This window comes from Strigops habroptila, chromosome 8 (assembly GCF_004027225.2).
Source record: "Strigops habroptila isolate Jane chromosome 8, bStrHab1.2.pri, whole genome shotgun sequence".
In the NCBI taxonomy this organism is placed as follows: domain Eukaryota; kingdom Metazoa; phylum Chordata; class Aves; order Psittaciformes; family Psittacidae; genus Strigops; species Strigops habroptila.
The window spans coordinates 55,097,558-55,115,432 of record NC_044284.2 but is presented as its reverse complement, the minus strand read 5'-3'; the positions used below and the strand labels follow the sequence as shown (position 1 = coordinate 55,115,432).

Here is a 17,875-nt window from a genome sequence, read left to right as displayed (position 1 = left end):
AGCTTGAGTTGTTATTAAGTGTGGAACTCACCAGCTATGCTTCCACATTGCTCTCTAACATATTGCAGGCTTTTCTGATTTGAAGAGATAAACAGAACCAGATTTGAGATTAGGAAAGCTTCAAATGCAAAGATCCTTCAAAGATACCTAGCTCTTCTGGCACAATGATTTATATATTATCACCAGAGCTCTACAGCTGAGGTGAAATGAAGTACATAGTCTTCCGTACCTCATATATAAAAACCTTTTATCTTTTGAAGGGATCCATATTACTCTTGTACAAGTCTTCAAAATCTATAGAAGGTTGAAAAGTGTCCATGTAACATTTGGGAACTCACATTATACTTCTGGTATCACTTCAGGAAGAAGCTAAAGCAAATAATTTATCTCCACACATTAGTAATAATACTCATATTAGGGTGAGAGTTTTTTTACTGGAATTGTAGCCAATATTTCCTCATTGTTGTGTTAATTTTATGTAGCAGTACGTGAATAATACACCAACTGCAGTACACTCCCAGAATTTGCTGTGGTCAGTAAGGTCTATCCTGGCTGAACCCAAGGGTCTTAATAAATCATGTAATCCTGGCGTGTCCCCAGGATGTGCATCCCAGCCAGAGTTTTTATCAGTTTGAAGCTCACCTATTCACATTCCTCTGTGACTACATTGATGCCTACAGTCATCAAGTGAAGTATTATTGCAGTTGTGCACAGGAACGCATACTTAGATGTTTTTTGAATTTCACTTCTGTTAAATTGACACTGTGATAGGAGCCCAGTCATGATAAACACAAGCGTATAAGCAGACAGAGAGAAATTCATATGCGTTTTGTTATGTGAGCTTCTGGTATCCTTTGAAGATATTTCCTTTAACTCTGTAGAAAGTAGGTTAGCTGGAACTGTTTACCTTGCCATAGAAAGAATTTCCAGATAGCAATTTTTAGTAAAACTGTGGTCTTTAAGCTTATCTCAGTGTGACAGCTCTTCCATTTCAGACAGATTAAGATCGTTCCAAAGTACGCTGGATTGGTGGCTATCCAAGCATATGTCATTAGGCAAAAATGAAGGATAGATATTGAAAGATGTATTTTAGCACTCAGGCATTTGATGTTCTTTTCTAAAGGAAGCGGTTCTGAAATACATTTTATGTATTAACTGAGTACTCAGAGTTGTTCTGTTAGCAGAACTATTTAACCCTGGCATCCTGTAGATCTGTATTCTGTGTCCCCACCATGACAAACCTGATTCTCCACCTCTCCCCAAAATGTGCTTTGTGAGATTCCCTGGGCAGAAGAAAAGAATCTGTGGCTTGTCTTGGGTTTTATGTTGATGATGGCTATCAGGCATTGTTGCTAGACAAAAGATCTGGAAAATGTAGAACTTGATGTCAGAGGGGCACTATGTTGGATCTTTGCCTTCACCAGCCTCCAGACTGCAGGAAGAAAAGTTCTTTCAAGTGTCACTGACCATCAGGTTCAAAAGCAATTTTGTATGATCTGGGTTATACTGAGCAATGAACGGATAATTTTTGCTTGCTTCCACAGAAGGCCAGCATTTGCTGCAAAGACTGTATTTAAGCCTTTCTTCAAGTTTTAGTATAGCAAGATGTTTAGAATCTTGTTTGCCTTCAGTTTGCTATCTGTAAAACAAAGATAATGGTACACCTCAAAGGTGTATTGGCAGGCTTAATCCATTAATTTTTATGAAGTTACTTTCAGCTTTTAAGATAGAAGGCACTAAAACAATGCAAAGTATTATTCATACTATTATTATTTTATGAGTCATGCCAAGACATTTCTTCCTCTTCATAAGAATTCCAATAAGATCTCATTTCTTTATTGCACAGAGATGATGTTTTAAGTTTTCATATTTCCTCAGGAGCAAACTACAATTGTTGAAGAGGCTGGTACCTTTTTTAAGAAACTGGTTCAATGTCCAATTCCTTTTTTGTTCTTAACTGTATTGATATATAACTCTAATCTGACAGACGCTCAAAGATTGATACCTTCCAATTACCTGTGGTTTGTAATGTCAACTTGACAATTTTGCATTTCTACAAGCTCAGGTTAATAACCACTGTGCTGAAGCTGAATAATTTATGAATTTTTTGGTCTTCCAACTTTGGAGAGATCTGTATTAATGCATTGAAAAAAAAAAAAAGAAAACTGATTACCTCTAATTGCTGTTTCATGAAGGTATCCATTCTAATAACTTCAACCTGTGTAGGAAACGGCACAACAGGCGTGTTAAATAGATAAACAAGGACAGATGAGGGGTTGTACAGGCAAGATGATAATTCTAAACCAAATGCATTAGCATAAATGCAGAAATCTTAGCTCAGTGCTTGCCTAACCAGTGCCAGATTGGAGTGACTTGTAGCTATCACTCAGAGGCAGAGGAAGGTGTTAAGAACATGTTTCAATGAGAAGACGATGGCAGCTCTACAAATTTTGACAGTCAGTTTATCTGAGGCACAAGTTCCTTGCTCTTTGTTCTTCACCAATTCCTGAAGGGCTTGATTTTCAGAAGTGCTGAGCACTTGCAGCTTCTATTGACTTCAAGTGGAGTTTTAAGTGTTCTGCACTTGTGAAAATCATGCCCGACTGGATTAGCACACAGAGGTTTTTCTTTCAACATCAGCCAGAAATCTCTTTTCTTCCTACCTGACTTTTCCAGCAAAACACAGTTACTGTTTCCTAACACGCAAAATTGTATTATTCTATTATGTGTTTCAGTTCCTCAGTGTCTTAGTGAATATGTGTTGGACTTTGTTATGCATTTGTACCATTTTTCACAGAGTCAAAGAAATAAGAGAAAAGACCTGCTAGGTCAGATACTCCCTGTGTCCAGTAGTACAGCATTGTTCCTTTCAATATGTTTTCTTGTGTTTTCTCCTTCTTGAATACTGGAGATATCCTTGTTTGAACTTGTAGTGACAAAGGCTGCACAACAATCTATCTTTCTTTAAAAAATAACATACATATTTGGAAAGAAAAAAAAGCAGAATACTTTCAATCCTCCCTCCAAATTGAGAAAAGTATTCCTTTTATTTTACAGGCAGTTCTCCTTTTCATATCTTCATCAGAGGCAGCTGCTGTCATTAGAAATATGGGTGTAAATGCAGGACTGTTTGAAGATTATATTTTGATTTAAAAAAAAAAAGGAAATTCCTAACAAAGGTGGTCTTTGTCTGTCTTTTTTTCTGCTCTTTTATTGTTTCATGGCCTCTCTCTTTCCTTCTCTCTCATGAATTCTGGACGCTTCTCCACTTTGGCATGTGACCAGCGATGCAAAATACCCGAAAGAATACATTCAACAATGTGTTTTAGTTCCACATTCAAATATATCTTTGGCCACCCTGTTCCAGAGAAGTCATTGCAGTAGACGTAATGGACCATAATTCTGCCATTAAATCCAGGCTGATGATAGGAAGAAGTGTAGTCATTCCAGTAATAAAACTGACTGCCCAGTACAATATAAGCTTTCTCCCTCTCCCATCTTCATTAAATATAATTATTAGAAGAACAATCTCTGGATACATTTCAATAAAATGTAATTGTTTTCTATTTCAACAAAATAATTTGTCTGTTTTAAAAGCCCTTATAAAAACAGCTGTCATTTGAAATTTTTGTTATTTACATGATGAATCCCTCTAAAGTTTTCTCATAAGAAGATAATATTCATGTTCTTTAAGTTTTCATTGTTGTATCTATTTAACATATAGTACCTGATGATTTTCGCTTTAATTATTAAAATGACTGACTAAAAACTGAAGAAGGAAGGTAACCTTTAATTTATACTCCTGCTCAAGAAGAGGTCTTTTTATAGTTACATTCAGGTCATTCTTTTTTTTTAATCTTCCTGTGGATCATCTGTGATATTAAGTGGGGTTTTATTCCAATTTAGGAGACACTTCGTCTTTAAACCTGTACTTACATTAACTTTTGTACATGGTTGCCCAGGCAACAATGTAATTGCATGAAACAATGGCATTCTCCTATGTACCATTTATGGTAAGCTTGCATTTGAAAAAACTTCTTGTCTTATCATCAAAGCAGAATTTGTAGCCTTCTGACAGCTGAAGGAATGTTCAGGGGCCTTGATTCATATTCATTTTCCCTTGTAATTTTAATGGGTACCATCACCTTTCATTTTCAGGCTATTTCTTTTTCCCCCCTATGATAGTTACTGTTTTACATGAAAATTCTAGATGAGGCAGAAGAAACTGATTAAAAAATAGCTCCAAGAAAAGGCTGCAAGTACCATTCTTCTAACTTGTAGCCTGTGAAATTGCCACTGTTTAATTGATCTTCTATAAGCTTATCTTTCCAGTGAGATGTACCATTATTGTACATTAATCAGTGTCTCCAGACATTATCACTGAGGTAACCAAGAGCTAATCAAGCAAGAATGGAGCTGGCAGACACCAAGATGTCACGGATGCCTTGCTGTGTACGAAGTCTGTCAGAGTTTCATCTTCCAAAGGAACCTGTATTCGCAGGGCTGCAGACTTTTTATAACCTTGTCATAGCAATGGAAGAAGGGGCAAGCACCCTGAATGTCAAATAGACGGGCCACGCAGGGAGCCGATGCTCCTGGAATCCTCCAGATAGCAAAAAACAAAGTGTCACTGTAATAATAATAATAAATGATGCTGTTTAAGAATAAACAAAATGTTGACATGTTGATTAGTTTTTACTAAATAGCAGTTTCCAAGGGAAGATAATCAAGCAAAACAAATGTACAGTGGAAAATATTCAAAATATATTCATCAGTCACTGAAAAGTGCTAGAAATTGCATTCCTGCTTTTTAATTGATTTTATTTTATACATGCTCATATAGAAAAACAAAAACATTAGACCTCTCAATTTTTCTGAATGTTATTTCTGGCAGCTAGATACCATATTGAGAAAATAACAGAATAGAAAAACAATAAAGTGTACCAGATTCATTTAATCAATTTAACTAAAACTATGCTTATTCTTGCAGAAAGATCTGTGTGACTCTTTACAGTCAGTTGACAGAATCTGTAATTTGGGATAGAACGGAGCCTAAATTGCGAAGGGAAGCAGCTGAATCTTTGTGTCATAGGTTCTGTCATGTGAGATAAGTTTCAACTGCTGGCATGTCTGAGCTGCTTCTCTCTTGTTGGCATGTCGATGTCTCGATGTCATCCTTGAAATATTTCCTGCTACCATCTTGCTGGTGGTAGTAGAGAAGCAACTCCAGCACTGGCATCAGTGAGGTGAATCTGTACTGTTGCAGGCCTGTTTGTCAGGCTGCTGGTGAGATTAATTTCTAGGATATACCCAAAAGATATCCGAGGACTGTACCTTTATATGCCCCTTACTAGATTAATTTATTATGCAATGGAGTGAGAACAAAGCTTTCCCCTTTAACAGAAGGTAAAAACCATAGTTGGTTACCCAGAGTTTTGAAGCTTGGTGTTTTTGATCTCCTTTTCTGCTACCTGATGAAGCAGCCAGGCTTTCTCCCCACACATTTGTAACCTACTGATTTTTGTGCTACTTCCAGGTGTGCTGGAGGAAGAGAATTACTTCTGGCAGACAGAGCAAAGTCAATGACGTACAGTTTGACTTCTGAGGCTTTTTTCTTCAGATTTTGAAGAGTCACTGTATTTTGCATGCTGTATTATGTTCCCAGTTACCAAGAAATGGTAGATTAAAGAAATACACTAGGAAAGCATTAATAAGCGGATTTTGCATAGTTTTCACTTTGTAATTCCTCTGACTTCTGTTGATGTATTCCAAATATAAACAGGTAACAGATCAAAATTTTCCCACTGAAATACATATCCAGTAAATGTAAAACACCGAACCAAATTGCCTGCTGGCGTACATCCATTGACAAAAAGGAGTTTTGCCAGAAGGTAGTTTGGCTCATTGTAGCTAGTAATTTGGTTATTAATAAGTGGAAAAATATTACTAATAGTTGCTAAGCTTTATTGATGACATTCCCAAAATCCTATTACTTCCATAAAGTGAATGTCAATACTGCCTCACACCTCTTTTTGATTTTAGCGTGGATCGTATATTCATGATGGTTTGTAAGACCAAGGTCATTAACGAAGATGTTTTCTGTTTGGTGGGAGGAAAGGATTAGTTTTGTTTAATTAAAAAAACCCCATGAAATAGAAATGCTGCAGAGGCATAAATGTTTCCCTTTCTGAATGTAAATATCTTGGCATCACCTCACTGTTTATTTTCAAAAACTGCTTAAGTTTTGCTTCCATATTTATCTAACAGCAGGGGATCATTATCCTGTGACAAAGTTCTATTCCACTGACATTATCTCTTAATTAGAATTCATCCTTTTCTAGTTGTATGTAGTCAGCCTGTAGTTCCCACAAGTCCAATAAAGCAATGTACATTTTTGGAGGCAGAGGGAAGAGGGAAGGTCTCACAGACCATTAAAAGCTGTTTAATAAGCAGCCTGGTGTCGAAAAGGCTGCTTTTATTCTACATGGGCATATCTACGCAGAATTGCTGATGAGGGCCAGCCTCTGCCCTCCCTTACATCATGCCAGCTGACTGTAAGTGATGTCCCAGGCCAGGAGGGAGGGCACTGCTATAGTTGAGAAAATAAATTGCTTGTCTTCATTAGGAGACAAGGAGAGGAATCAGCTTAGGGCTGTAATCATGCTACATTTGGAAGGCAGTGGGGCAGATAGAGGTAAAGAGCAACCTTGTAAGGTGCTCTGCAGTACATACTGAACGTGCACAGGGATCACAGTCATGAATGGCATCATTTCTACTGCTAAGGTCAGTCACACTAGTCTCCCATGACTCCTCTTTTGGAGATGAAGGTACTTGCAGCTATTAACACATCTTTCCCTTCTCTCAGGAAGCGTGAGTAGCATTATTCTGTTAGCCCCTTCACAACAGCAGATAAGCAGTCCTGGCCCCAGAAGTACATATTTGGGTGTGTAAAACAAAACCCAATGAAAGTAATAATGTAGAGATGTTAAGGCCCTTGCTCCTGCATCATGACTTTTGGTAATCTATTGCAGTGAGACTTACAGCATCACTAAACACATTTTAATGTCTGAGCAGCGAGCACTAAATGAGAATATTAAAGTAGAAATTCAAATAGATATTAATAGCTCTATTTCCATGTCTTGTGTTTCAGTGAGTAGAAATGTGAGTAGTCCTTTCCACTGGTGTTTGGACACACTACATCTTCTGAACTAATTGGCGTCTTCTACCCCGGGTCTGCCTGCACAAGTAAGAGAGCTGCATGGCTTGGCAAAGATGGAGGAATGTTCAGCAGCTATTATAAAGCATCTTTTCATTTACACGGATGACAACAAAAATCACAGCAAACAGACATAAATCTAGGAAAAATAATAGTTATCCACAGGTTAGCAAGAATAGTGCCTGCTACTGGAATAGTACCCATGTAAAAATCCAGTGTGAAACTCCTAGCTACCAGGTGTAACAGAGACCAAAAATACAAAACACTCCCCTAAGACCAGATCCTTGAATGCATATCAAGAAAAAATAGAGTTCTAATTGCCAAATAAGTCTCAGATAATATTAAAGCATATAGTGCACCATGAAATTATTTCATTTTAAGGATTAGGAAGAGACAAAAGGGAGTAACCATCCCTGAACAGCTGTGTAAAGTAAGGCTTTGGGGTTTTTTTCCCATTCTCTTCTGAAATGCAAAGCTATTAGACATTGTTAAGGAAATTACAATGGAAAAGATTGGTCCATGAGATTCATTAATTGTGGCAATTCCTACGCTGGCATGATTTTTTAAGATGGTTTCCTGATAATGTTTTGCTATGAAGAAGCATGTGAAGATAAAAGAAATTTCCCTTAAAAGTCCCTCATCTGTAAATTAGCCCATGTATAATTTCACTTCATGTTTGAAAGTGATGTTCCCAGTTTTGCTTTTCACGTTATTATCATCTTCACTTACACCCTCTAAATTTGTTCAGATGTTCAAACCGTTTCTCTGTCCAGAGATGCAAAGAAGAAAAACTGCAAAAGATACAAAAGCAAACTCTTAGCAAGTTTATTAAATCCAGGAAGTGGTGTCTAATTGAAAAGTTTGCTAAATTTGTTTAATGATGTGGTGCTACTGAGAGCTGTTATAACTATTGTTTTGAATTATGCAGTATCCTACTCCACTGTCAAATGTTTCCTTGATTCTCATTAAGGCTATGATTCACGCTAATATTATATCATTTGGACAGATTCCTCAAGCAGTGTTTTATTATTATTTGTTAATTTATGGACATAGTTTCAGTGTATCATCGTACTTTATAACACTAAGGAAGGATAGAATATTAAACAACCGAATGCATCCAGATACTCGGGGATAAGTCAGCTTCTGGGAGACAGCATGTGTAAGGAGACAAAGGAGATGTGTTATGTGCCACTTAGGATCATCTGACAGTTTTCCTAAATGGCGCCTTTCCTTTCTTGTGGGCTCACATTCCCCGCATGTCAGCAAAACTTTTGAGGACCTGGTTGAGTATAGGCATGTACACAAATTTCCATGTTTCTCCAGTGTGGTATCTGGGACTTGTGTCCAAGTGTTCCTTTCATGAGTTGAATGCAGAAATGTTTGCTGATCCATTTGGCTCTCCTTTAGCTGTGTCCCATTCCCTCCTTGTATTTCGTTGTTACACAAGAACTTTTCTTGCACTCCTCACCTGGAGTGGCAGAAGGATTGCATCCCTCTTCAGTCTTCTCCCAGTTCATCTGACCCACTAGAATTATAATGGTTTCTCTGCTTCTCCTTCCCCAGGAGGACAGGTTTGCTTTTTCCTTGGACATGTATTTGAGAGGTGGAGGGATAGTAGGGACGTGTAGTTGAGGGCTAGAGTCTTGGGACTCTGTCCAGTTTTTGAACTATAATTAGATGATGAAAACCATTATTCAAATCCTGACATAAATATTGTGTTCTCCTCTTGTTCCCTCTGGTTGTTGTGTTTTCAATGCATTTGCTGTGTAACAGAAGCATTTCTATGCTATTGTCTTCCAAAAGCCATTGGTATGTTGTTGCTAGCTATTTAATGTGAGAGTCTGCATTTTCATTACAGTTCTGTGAGACCCCCAGGCCCAGGCAAGGTAGAAGGCACCACCTTGCCTCTGAGGAGTGGGTTCCTTTGGTTCTGCAAACTTCAAGGAATCTTCAGCCATCCTAGGTCTTTGCTGTGACTTCTGGTCAGCAAACCAGTTTGCTGGGCTATGAATCTCTGTCAGACCATTCGAATTAAGCCAGTTGTGGATGTGACCCAGTGTATTTACTGGTTTGCAGCAGGGGTATGCGGGAGTACAAGGTTAGGCCTGGACCTGGTTTAACAGGGGGAAAAGGTAGGATGCTGAGACACATGAATAGTTTTGTGACAGAGGGATGTGCTTCTCATCCTCTGGTATGACTGAGATATCTGGAAAGAGCCAGGCCCTCTGGGTTCCTGCTGGAGACACCCTTGGGAATCCTAAAGCTCCCCTGCCAATTCTTTATTTCTACTGCTTTGTGGCTGAGAAAGCAATTTGGAGTGTGAAACTACTTAGCTAGGTTGGTGCATTTGCTGTGATTTCTGAAGAAGGGTATGCATTTCCTGATGCAAACATACAGGAAGTCACCCTCCTCTGCAGGTATCTTTCTCTGTTTTCTCACTGAATTTAAATCAAGATATATTTTCGAAGAAGTGTAATTACAGAACAATGTGTAAGTTGATCAAATTTTGAAAAAAAGAAAAATCTTAGAAAAAAACAGCTGAAACCACCTCAGTGTCATAGAAAGCTTCATATTAGATGTATAAATTCTAAATGTTTATTAAAATATATAAAATAGTACAGCACAAAAATAACTCTCAAATATAGAAACTTGATGGATCTTCCAAGAAAATACCTGTACCAGCTTTGATCTTGTGTGATGCATTTTGCTTTCATTTAAGGAAGTGAAATCTAAGTTTCTTAGCAAGCATCTGAGATCTTCGACTATGTATTCATCACACAATGCTAAACAGTACTAAGTGCTCACAAAAACTGCACTGAACATAGTGATATATGTCTCCTTTCAAACACTGGCTGTTCCTAAATTCTTCCAATTCCATTTGTTATGAATAAGAAGTATTAAAAGCACAGAATTCCACCCCCCCCCCTCCCCATTTTCAAGTTCCCCATTAGTGGTCATTATTTTCCTGCTTTTGTCCTTTTCTTCCCCCTTGCAATTTTGCTGTGAGTGATTCTCCCTGTCATCTTGCCGTAAATTGATTAATACTGCCCACTGATGCAGTGCACCACATGGCTAATATATCAGTTAAATGGAAACAGCAAACACCACCTGCTCCTTCAGGCAAATGGCACTTTGGAAAATGGAATGTGTAATCAATAGAATTAAACCTTAAGCAAAGCACTGCAAACAAATCCAGGGGCAAGGTCTTCTTAACTCTGTGGTATGAAAGATTTTTCCCTTTTTTTTTTTTTTTTTTTTGCTTTTAAATGATCTCTTCGGCTTTCTTTCAGTATATCAATTATTTTCCATGTGATGTACAGTATTCTCACTACAACTGCTGTCATACAATTCCATATTGCTTGGATCAAAGGTGATTTTTTTTTTAAATGAAGAAGTTTTAGATGGGTCTGCTTCCCTTTATATGTTGGAGATTTACAGGACCAATTCTTGTCAATGGCAGTGATAGGTAATAGGATAAATCCTTCCCGTTGATGGGGAGATAAATGACACTTGAATTTAACTTTCAAATCTGCTAGAGACTGCTTAGCATTAAGGCATTTGCCTCATTCGTGAGCACTTTAAAGGTTAAGGATTTGAAGAGGAGATACAAAAGACACAGAACTTTTCAGCTGTTGCCAGAATGATCTTCCACCAATAATTCTTTTTTATAAATAACAAAACTGGTCGGTTTCACTTTCCCAGTGAAAGCGTAAAATTTTAGAACAGGTTTTTAAAGCGAAGGGTAATAAATACAGAGGACCAAATAAGAGCGGAGAACTCTTACAATTTGCATACAAGGAGGAAAAGATAATCCATGCTCAAGATTATTTGTAAGTAGCTTCCTTAAGGAAGGCAAATCATCGCTTGGGTGACTTTGGGCTGCCTAACACAGAATGTCTAGTAACTGTTTTGGTTCAACACACAGTTAAGGAAAATAAACTCTACTTTTATAGGTAGCCTCCCATGGATCACAGAAGGCTCTCAAGATACCTTCCACATCCAAGTAGCCCCAATGGCTCCAGACACTTCATAAATGTGTAGATGAAAGCTGATGTAAAGCTCCTCTCATACTGTATTCCATACCTGTAAATTGACATATCTGTGAGTTTGTTTAGAGGTATATTTTGTCTTAGATAAAGCTTGTTAAAAAACCTGAATAAGGCCAATCATTAGTACATACCAACTGACAAACAAGTAGTCAGCTCCACTTACACGAAAATAGCCCAGGTCTATCTCACGGCTGCTTCTAACAACTCACAGCAGACTCCATTCTCTGTTTGTGGTGTACTTAGTAATTACGTTCTCGCTGGCAGGATTTAGAGTTTGGTTGCCAGGGCCCAAGCACCATGTAGCAAGTGTTTTGGTAATGAATAAAGACGGCAATCAGCAGCAACCTGAGAGCTAGCTGAATGAGACAATCTGGCAGGCACTGAGGGGGTCCTGCTGGCTTGCTCAGATGGGCAGCAGGCAGGGATGAGATAATTGATAGGAAAGGGTAATGAAAGGAAAGGAAGTGGGAGGGGGGAAGAGAGGAGAACAGATTTAGAAAATAGACAAAGATTTTGACCTTAAAGCTAATAGGCTACTTAGGATATTATTTTATAAAGACCAGGATAAAATGAGCTGGCAGCTGAATGTCAGTATAAAATAATCCTTTGTGTATGTGTGTGTGCTTGCGTGCGTGTGTGTACATGCACATGTGGTGGGCTGGGGAGGGAGGAAATCCCCATGTGCAGATCTTAGATGATTTCTAGGAAATAATAGAAATGACATGAGAGGTTATTTGTAGGATCCACAGTATTGCAGAATTCTCTTACCCACACAGCCTGCTAAAACACATCAACCAGGTTTTGAAGTCAGGAGCTTAGAGGGAAAAAATTAAAGGCAATGGAGAGATATGACTTAGACAAATTCACCTAAACAGGGAGGCGGTTTGTGTTTTGGAAAATTGAGTCCTCAGTTGAGACACACTGAATTCAATAAAAAGAGTTCCACTGATTTTTAAAGACCTTGAACTATTCTGACTTTGAAAAACTAAGTGGATATTTGTCTTGCTATCATCAAAATTATGAAAAACCCTAAACCCCCAGCAAATTCTCAATTGTATGACCTGAAAAAAAGAGAGATTTTAAGAGTAACAAATAAAGTTGTATCTACTTTTCTTTGCAAATAAATAATTTTCTTAGACTGAACCTTTGCAGGATAATTAATCATTTAGCCTTCATAGGCATGGAAAAAAAATAAATAATCCCCAGATAAAATGTTTAGTTGCAGAAGTCAAATTCCTCCTAAGACACAAGATGAGACTAATGTTTTTGCATTGCTCTTTCATTGGAGATATGTGCATACACTAAGAATGATCAAAGAGTTCACGACAGACAGGTAGGAAGATGACAGTCTGAACCAAGTATAATGGAGGTATTTTATACTTGTTGATAGGGCTTTGTTTAGATGCTCTTACATACTTTCAGGATACATTTCTGCTTAATACTGACAAACCCATCAGAGACAGGTGCTGGAAGGTTTCTCTTCAGCAATCTATCTGTTTCCTTGTTTATTTTTGTTTTATTTTTTAAGCACATTGTGGATTTTAATAGAAGTCATCTTCCCCAGACTTTCAGGTATTAAAAGATATCAAGATAGTTTTCAGTAGTTTACTGACTCTCTGTTAAATACTTTAGGAGTGTGTGATTTGCTGTGTCACCACGGCTGGAATCTTTTCAGGTCTGGTAAGTCAGATTATCTCTATCTGAGGTAGTATTTTGATAGGAAACTTCTGTGTAGGACATGGATTTCGAAGCTTATTCCTGGTGATTCAGTAATTAATGCTCCTCTTCTGAACTTACTCTAAAAAACTTGTTACAAAGTGCACAGCAGTGCTAGATGTTCTTGGCTTTGGGCATCACTTCAAGATGTTTGCCGTTGAAAATGTACTATGCTAGTGAGAACTTAGCCACAAATGCATCTTTTACCCACCCAAATTTCAAACAGAAATGATATTCTTCACTTTCTGGGATTTTGAAAAATTTCATGCTGTGCTACTGTGTAGAGTTCATCAGTGCACTGCTCTCTCAGAAATATGGGAGCACGTTAGTGTTAAAAGAAGTTATTCCATGTAGAGTTTTACAAAGTGCTTAGGGATCCTTTTAGATAAAAGATACTACATCAGACATTGTGATAGGTAGTAGTTATTAATGCCTGTCATATTGTGACTTTCTCAATCACTTTTATTCTGCTTGGAGCAATTTCAAGAAAGCGTCTTTTACCCAATTTACCATCATCATGATGTGACCCATATTGTACTCTCCTTCTTTCCAAGACCATTTGAAATGTATTATAGATGCTCTCCATGACCTTTCCTAAAAGCTTTTTAATTGAAATGTTGTCATGCAACTTCCATATTTAAGATAATTTCATGTTTTGATGGCCTTCAAACACAAGTTGAAAGTATATTACATATAGCGAGGAGGGAGCAGAGTTAATTTTTATGTGGGCTCCATCTAGTGCTTTGCTGGACCTGTCAGAATGCTGCATGGTCTAAGACAAACGCCAGTTTCATCTCCATCTTTCAGTTTTACTAAATATATACCAAGGCTGCAATGACTTCCTGAAAATGCTTCTGCCCAAATTATACACAGAGAGACTTTGACTTGTTACCATACAGCATTACAAAGTGTGTTTGTACTGACTACATCTTTGACTGCATCTTTGACTGCTCCATCATGCTTGGGTGGAGGGCTACTGTTTGCTCTCAGGAGTGTAGTAGTGGCTGTGACTGGATCTACTGGATTCTTATTTTTTTGGGAGGGGACTATCACCTTGGTTTGCTTTTGTGCAGTGCTTAGCATAGTAGAGTCCTGCCTGCTTGTTTGGGCATTATGGTACTACGAATTATTATTGATAAAAACAATAATGTCTGTGGCTTGGGAAAAGTAGTTCTATGACTTAATTAAAACTCTTGTCCAAATGGTTATATATGGTTGACTTACGGCCTGTGTAGAGACTTTTGACCTCTAGAAATACTTATGTTACAGTCTCATAAGCTGTAAGGTAGCTCAAATATATTTTCTTAGGAATGTGGATCCAGAAATATCAGCCTGGGCTCTAGATTGTGAAATTCAGATTCAGCCAAGGGGAGAGAAAGCTACATACATAGCAGTGGCTTCATCTCAAAATAAACATTCAAGCTATTTCCTTTTGCACATAATATGGAGGACTATAAAAGTCAGCACAAAAAGTAGGCAAGCTACAAAAGTGATCATCTCCTCTATTCTGAACTGTAAGTAGAAGCTTGTGAGATAGTAAATTACAATATTGCTCCATCACAAAAAATCCAAACCTTCACTAAATTCGGAAAAGAACATTATATATTATACTAAAGAAAAATGTATTATAGTCTGGAACTGAATTTATTCATGCTACAGCTTTCTGTTGCATATTGTTCACCCAGAAATTCCACCAGTTTCATCTTTTGACATTCCACATGTGAAGAAGCACAGAATGTGCAGCAAAGATCAGTCACTGCAGATAAAAAGATCTGCAATGTTGATTAGACAAGAGAATTATTCATTGAGCCAGATTCTCTGTGGTGTAATTTTACTTAGCTGTATTGAGTTCGTTTACTGATCCTTATTGACCTTAGTTCTTTGACTTCGTAGTGGCTCTATGGATTTACATCAGCTGAGGATCTGGCTCTCAGTATTTAATTTGCACAGTACATGACAGAAAGTCTTTTGAAATGGAATCTGCAGTGTAATTAATGAGAACTGATGCTTAATGTTGGATCCTTTCCCAATAGCCTGTTATGTGGCACTAAACACTATGGGCCAAGTACTGATTTTGTATTGTTACGCCAAATTCCTATTGACCTCAACAGGAGTTTCATGTGAGAAATGATGGCAGGATACATCCTATTATTTCTTGAAAAGGTCAGTGTTCTGATAAAAGTGGATGAAGCTGTCTTTTTCATAGCTGTCAAGCAACTTCGCTTAATGTAATCATGGAATCTCACCATGATAATAGAAATCTGGCATGCTTGCTATGGTACACCACATTGTAGCTAACCATGAGTCCTTGTCCTTGCTTTATATGATGGCCAAAATTCAAACTTTCTGAATTAGATATTAGTTACTGGAAGTGTGATCAGTTCCAGTTGGAGGAAAATGTATGCCTCTGTCACCAAAGTGTATTAACCATTTATATTTCTATTAATTCTTTGCTGAGCTCTTTCTCCTGTATTTCATGTTCTGTGCATGAGGAAGGAAATCCTTGAGTAGATTTTTGGCTCTCAGATAGTAGTAGCGTAATAACTACAATTCAGACACTGAACAGCATGAGCTTACAGAGAAAAATCAATCCATTGCCGGTCATTCAACATTAGTTCTACCTCTGGCAAAGCCTAATCAAAATATTCTCTGAATTTGCTATAGCTGTTATTTACCATTATAACAGTTCTGTGGCACCTTCATTTTCCATCTGTGATTTTAGTCTGCCTCTTGATCTCCCAAATTGCTTTTAAGTGTGCTCAGACAAAGCTGTTGTGACTGTTTTCTGGTACCATGCAAGGAGACTGCTTACCCATATAAACCACCAGAGGAGGGTAGAAGAGTATAAAATCAGAGCTACAAAAAGATATTTAGTGCCGTTTTTTCCCTTGCAGTTGGGGAGACTGCCAACCCAAGCTGGAAGAGCACTAGCCCCATCTACTCCAGCTACAGCTTCCTCTGTAGGAGCTGACTTGAAGCTTGAAATCCTTGGTTTAGGCTCAGAGGCCTGATGTCTGTATCCTTCCTTCATCCCCGGCTTTCCATTTTGTCCTTCATCTGCCAGACTCTTGCCTCCTGAGCCTGCACTCATTGCTTGTTTTTCCCTGCTACTGTGAACCTGCAGGTTCTCCTCTTACAGCAGCTGGCTATGGCTCAGGCACATTTGTCCCCATTTGGTGTCTTTTTGGACCAGTCTTTATCATGACTATGTATAAAAGCCTACTTGTTTTTTCAAACATATTTTTCAAGCGTGCACTTGGGACGCATTTCATATGTTCCTTCTTAAGGTGTTTCGTCTTGCTTGAAGCTGAAGTCAGTTTGTCCTTTCCCCCTTTGCATATTAAAAGACGGGAGGATTCAGTGACTTCATAGCATCCCCGGTAGCTTCCCAAATCCTGTTTTAGGGAGAAGATTTAGATGCTTCAGTCCTGATGGTTCTTGGTCTCTTTGAATTTGTAGTTCAGCTTCAAAGCTTCTGTGTTCAGAAAAAGCACATGAGCTCTTGGGAGAATGACATACATACGGGGAAAAGACTGTGCAGTACCTTCTGCATTTAGAATCCTTGCCTTTCCTAGGCAAAACTCAAAAACAAGTTTTGAGCTATACAGTGCAACCTGTATAGCTGTACAGGTTGCACTATATCTTGTTGCCCAGCAAGACAGAAAAGGTCAGAAATGTGAATATATTTATTTTTCCCTAATATAAGCGGCTGTTTGATGAGGAACACCACTGCGGAATCCTGAACTTGGGCTCATCTTGTCCACATCACCAACACTCTATTGGGGTCATTACATTGCATAATGTATTTCCCAGTTTGTCATTCATACGTAAAGAAATATAAATAGAAATGGCTAAATGGGAAGCCTTCCAGTGTTGGTATCATTTGAGAATGGAAGCAGGGAGGTGAGTTTGGGTCTGTTTTGTCCTGCATCGTCACTTATGATCTGAAGACCTTTGCAACCTTTGGCTTTCTTTACAGAATGTTGGTGCAAAATAGAAGTACATATTGTTAGTGAGCTGTGATACCTACCGGCCTTCTGGTTTGGATTAAGATATTGGTCTGCCTCCGTAAATGTCTGCAGCCCTAACTGATCCTTATTTTAGCATTTTTGCTGAGATTTGCTCTAAGCTAGGAGCTTGATCTAGGGCTTTCTCAGTAATCAGTGAAAAAAAAGGCACTTTCCAGAGTGAATTTGATCTTAGGTTAGCTGAAATGCTTTCCGGAGGTGTCTGTCTCTCCTACTTAGCTGTACAGGTTGCTTAGGGTGACTTAACTCCTAAATAAGGTGTACCAATTCAATTACAGAAGAGTGTGTCCTCCTTAACCTAATCTGGGGGTGAGTGGATCTAAAGCAGCGTAAAAGCAAGGGAACTGTTCGCAGAGTATTTCCTGGAAAGCAACCCTGATTTTGGGAAAGCCTTTTGTCATCTGAAATACCCTGGATTCCTCCACAACCCCTCTGAGAGATTTGCTCTATGGCCGTATGTCTCCCAGGCTTTCTTAGGAAGATGGGAATAGCATAGATATTTGGGGAATGGTATGGTTTGGGTAAGACTTGGTTTCTGACAGGCCATGGTACTTAGTAAGTTTGTATTCCTTTATTATTATAAAAGCAGACTGCTGTAGTGAATAGCACAGAGGCTTCTGCATGAACTTCCTTTTTGGGAAAAAATGATCCCATCAAATTGCCAGAATGACTCATACTAAGTGTTTGAATCATTTTTATTACACTGCTGATGATGGCTTGGAAAAGACAAGTTCTGGTCATCAATTTATTCTGCATCTTTTATATCGACTGACTCTTGTATATCAGAAACATGGTCAGTTAGACATTTTTATGAGTTCAAAGAAAGATGTTCTGTGTAAATAACATCTAGCCAAGAATAAAAAGCA

At 38.2% G+C, this 17,875-nt stretch overlaps 1 protein-coding gene across 2 annotated transcripts in view; it reads left to right on the top strand.

The window, feature by feature from the left end:
- Positions 1-17,875, top strand: part of AGBL4 (ATP/GTP binding protein like 4) — a 956,884-nt gene that overhangs the window by 450,972 nt on the left and 488,037 nt on the right. The gene's annotated exons all lie outside the window — the stretch shown is intronic.